We start from the raw sequence: 5,077 nt of genomic DNA, 5'->3' as shown, positions 1-5,077 counted from the left end.
TTTATCATCCGATACGACCATCGCAGAAAAAAAATGACACGGCACAATGCAAAAAGTACTCTTAGGAGCCAAACCGTGTTGTCCTGACCCTAAACACAGTAGCTACCACCAGGTGCGCACCATTGTTGCAATTGCAAATAGCCAACACCTTCAGCAACCCGACCCGACGAAAAACTGACACCTCATTTCAAGCCCATGTGGCACTGCGGCTTTGTGACAACCTTATTAGTGGGTGCAATGCGCAGCAAATGTGTCCGATGTGACGCCGAAAAAAGGTCTCGCGTATGGTTTAATGGATGGTTATCCGAGCGCAAACAGTTTATCCTGAATGGTTTGCACAGTAGCATGTTTAATCACCAAAGCGACAGCGTGGTCGACACATGTCTTCATATGTCAAATGCGTGCACACGTGTCAGGCCTGTGCCGTTTTGATGGGTCTTACTTCCATCGTGGCTAGGATGGCAAACAAACGTGCGCTGAGGAACCTGCCTACCCCTGTTTGGCTCGGGATGCTCGTCCTTTCTGCAGAACATCCATCAGAAGTACTCCTAAGAGACAAAACACCGACGCACGGCATTTTGTTTTCCACTGGCCCGCGGCGTTGGTCGAACAGCTAGTACCCGGCGGCTTCGACATGCGCACGCAAACGACAAATCAGAGTGATAATTTTCAAAATTTTGTTTTCTCAGTTGGTATGCGTGGAGAATAATCGGGCTGCAAATTTGCCCGCACGATTTTCGGCCTGGTGATAGGGCCGGATTAGTTCACACAGCGGCACAAACCCGACGCCATGACGTAATCCCCATTAGCCGCAGCCCCCGGTCATCCGGAAGCCTTTAAAGGGAATGATGCATCATGCACCGATCCCCTCCTGATGTGGCAGGCCCTCCTGACCTGGGTACTTGGCCCGTGGTGGTCGTGTGTGTTGATCTCTAACTAGCCTAGAGACTCATGTATTGCATTTTGCAGAGGCTCTCTGACCGAAATTCGAGGAACCGACACTGTAGGCTGGGGTTCCTTAGAATGACCTCCCTTCGACCTCCAACCCAAAGGGATCCCCAATCAGGCCTTGATAGTCGATCACGAGTAACTTTTAGGCACTTTGCAAACAAGGCCACACCACCTGATCTTCGCTATGAGGGCACCTTGAAATTTGGTTTCTTGTGAAATTAGCCTAGGCTCTGGGGCTCAAGGGTTTTCTGGATCCTAGGTTTTTGAGGCTCTTTACTGGCCCCCATTAATTGTGCAATTGAAAAGACCGCAGGTCCCAAAATGATAGTTTTGGCATCCCAGGCCCAAGGGAGTGACAAGTATCTGTCAGGGAGAGGGGACACCGCGATTGCCTCTGGGAATTCGGTTGCCTACCGCAAGTGAAAGCTTTATAGTATTTCGTGGTACCCTGGAGCGTGATGACTTAAAGCTTGATGCCCGCGACAGATCAAGGCTTGCGAGCACTTTAGTAACCTCCCTTGGCTTTCGCAGCTTTTAGGTTTTGGGGTTCTGAAATACAATGTTGGCGTCCCCTCACCATGACTTTATGGGGGAAACTTGCATCAACCCCCACGCTCTCCACCATGTTACGCAACCATTACGTCCTAACGTCCATGACGCATTTGAGCGAAAGCAGTATCTAGCTGCCTTTAACTGTCATGTGTTTCGTTGACTTCCTTATTAACCTATCACCAAAAATAATAGTGAAAATCCAAAATGAGCATGATTCCCAAATTGCATCCATTAGAACCAAAATAAGCACTTCACTATCGATTGGATTACTGCCACCAATATGGACGCTTTCACCAACAATTTAAGGAATTCGCTTACCGTAATGCCTGATTGATGCACCAAATACATGGAGCAACTGTCTGGAAAAAAACACCATGGACCAGATTGGCTTGGATTCCAGCAAATAGGCGAAACAAATCATCAAAATGTGGGAGGAAATCGAAGTATCTTAATAGAATCTAGGATATAAAACCCATCAGCAAGGGCCATTATCATGATGATGAAATATACTTTAAATAAACTGACGTGGGCTCGTGAATGTTTTGAAACTCAGACGCCATCAGCTATGACATGCTGGTTCAGTTAGTGCTGATAAGTCTATTTTAGTTATATAACGTTTATTCTGGTAGTTGAATTAATTTTGTCCCATTTTGTTGGTACTTGACTTCTGCAGATACTTCACAAATTTAGTTTATCCAATATCAAATAAAATGCTATTGATTTTTAAAAAAATGGCTTTAAAATTTTTGAAAATAATATTCTTCTAACAAAACTTATCCCTGATGCCCAAAAATTGGAATTTTGTATTTCTGCAGATAAACACGAGAGCATGGGGACGCGCAGTTCAGCGACGCCATCTTGTCAGTTGCGCTTAGGTGTTTGTGGCGGTGATGGCGACTCAGGAAAGATGGTTCTTTCCCAAAGAAAAGCTGGCAAATACCCCAAGCAAGAAGGATGGAATAGACATAAGAAAGGAACTTTTCTACAGACAGCAGGCAGCGACTTTGATCCAAGATATGGGACAGAAGCTGATGGTGTATCCTTTTGAATGAGACCTCCGGTTGGTTGAATTTTGTATTTTTCATGTCGGCATTGCAACTTTAGGAATTGCGGTGTGATTTATGCATCTCGAGGTGGGTATGTGTATATCTGGGCAAATGAATCTGAACAATTTTTGTAGGTTGTGGCCTGCAAGGTCAGCAAGCCTGTTATGTAACTTTGACCCATTTGGTGTTGCTGAAATCTTGTTTTTGGATTTTGGCAAGAATGAATTTTTGCACTGTTACTTCTTTAGGACCAAAGTGTGGCTTTGAAATGTTTCAAATTGTAGCTGAGTGGTTTCACCCATTCAAGCCAGGTGCAGAATGAAAAGGTGCATTTGCCCAGACCTACAAACCACTGCAGATTTGGATGAGTGGTTGGGTGGGGTAGAGGTTGAGTGCAACTTTGAACTAGGGGCAGCTTATCAAAATGTTGAGCAGGAGTGATTGAATATGGCTATTGAGATTATCACAATGCATTCATTGATAATGTTATTGCAAGGCCACCAAAAGTGACCAAATCCATTGGTGAATTGTTTTAGGAAGGGTGTAAGTGATCCTGATAAAAGCTGTCCTTAGGGGGGTAGTTCACTGCTGCTGTGTGTGTGCGGCGCTCGGGAGCTCACCATCGTAATTATAAAAAATTTGAAGGTAAGAGCATGGATCGGCTTTTTTTTACTTGGGTACCTGTATGCGACGGTGGGGAGAGCTACGCTGGCTGCAGGGTTCCTGTACTGCCATGATTGGAGAAACGCTGTAGGTATCAGCGACGTATGACGTCACTGAAAATGGTTTGCATCGATCTGGGTTCTTTTGGGCCGACTGAAGGCTACAAGGCTTTTGCTAGCGATATGAGTCACTGGTATTCGACTGATATGTGACGTCACTGTTGAGGCTTTAGGGCTCTTCTGGGTGCAATGAATGCCGTAAAGCATCACCTGACGATTATGTCGTCGCTGGTATTCAATGAACAAATCAGCGCAACGGGCCTTATCCATCTTTACCTTTCGTACCTGTCTGTGCAAGCATTTGCGTGCCGAATAAAAGCTTGACCGAATCACCTGAATGTGTGACGTCACCAATCACCACTTACGAGTGCACTTAGGCCCCACGGCCAGGCGGTGTATCATTTCCGTGAAATATCACTGGGGTATCGTGACGTCAGTGATATTCGACTAAATATTGGTCGCAACAGGTCAAGGTTCATTTTTGCTTCTTACCTGTCTACTGCAAAGCACTGGCGTGATGAATAAAAGCTACCAAATCACGTGAGTGTGTGACGTCACTGGTCATGCATTTTATGGATCTTTGGGGGCCAACTGAGGGCCGTAAAGCATAGCCTAATGGTGTGACGTCACTGGCATTCGACTGCGTGTGATGTCACTTGTGATCAGATTTTACGGCCTCTTTTGGGCCGACGAAAGGTCCATACTACATAACTGAAGATGTGCCGTCACTGGTATCCGAATACAATTCAGGCGGCCGTGGCCATGCTCCATCTTTACCTTTGGTACCGTCCATTGCAAGTATCTGAATGCTGAAGGAAGGTCTGCCGAATTACCTGAGTGTGTAACTCACTAACCATCAATTTGTATAGACTGTTTTGAACCCACTGTAAGCCATACCACATCAGCTGACCATATGACGTCACGGTTTCGTCTAGGTGTCATGCGCACAGGCCATGCTCTATCTTTGCCTTTCGGACCTGTTTACTGCAAGCACTCGCGTGCTATATCAAGGTGATGCTGAACCATCTGAGTGCGTGACGTCACTGGTCATGAGTTATACAGGTTCACTTGGGCAGCCCAATGCAACAAAGCATCATATCCTGTAAAGCATCACGGGTGATATGACGTCACTGGTATTCGACTCAACATCAGGCGCGACAGGCCATGTTCCATCTTTACCTTTCGTACCTGTCTACTGCAAGCATTCGCGTTTATATCACGTCATTGGTTAAGAGTTCTTACGGGCTCTTTCAACCCCCTATATGGTATAATGCTTCAGTTGACGATATGAGTCACGGGTGTTCGACTAGCATCAGGCACAACATGTCATGTTCCATCTTTGCCGTTCGCACCTGTTAAAGTATTGGCGAGCCTATGATGGCTCTGCCGAATCACCTGAGTGGCGTCATCATGAGTTTTTACAGGCTATTGTGACCGGAAAGCCATTAGGCATCATCTAACGAGTATGTCGTCACTGGTAATCCACTAAGTGGTGTGATCATTGGTCATGAGTTTTCCCGCGCCTTTTTGGGCCGACTTAAGGCCATTAGGCATCAGGTACGATATGACGTCACTGGTATTCAATTAAGCATCATACAATATGTATGTTCATCTTTACCTTCCGCACCTATCTACTGCAAGTATTCGCGCGCCACATAAAGGCTCTGCCCAATCACGAGCGTGTGTGTGACTGTCTGATTTTTAACGCGGGTTACTCGGCTGACTGAAGGACATCAAGCATCATCTGGCGATGTGACGTCACTGTATTCAACGTTAACACCAGGCGCGACAGGCCATGTTCGTCTT

This window comes from Pollicipes pollicipes, unplaced genomic scaffold (genome assembly GCF_011947565.3).
Source record: "Pollicipes pollicipes isolate AB1234 unplaced genomic scaffold, Ppol_2.1 Scaffold_7261;HRSCAF=8764_pilon_pilon_pilon, whole genome shotgun sequence".
Classification (NCBI taxonomy): Eukaryota; Metazoa; Arthropoda; class Thecostraca; order Pollicipedomorpha; family Pollicipedidae; genus Pollicipes; species Pollicipes pollicipes.
The sequence above is the reverse complement of the archived record's forward strand: the minus strand, read 5'-3'. Positions refer to the sequence as shown.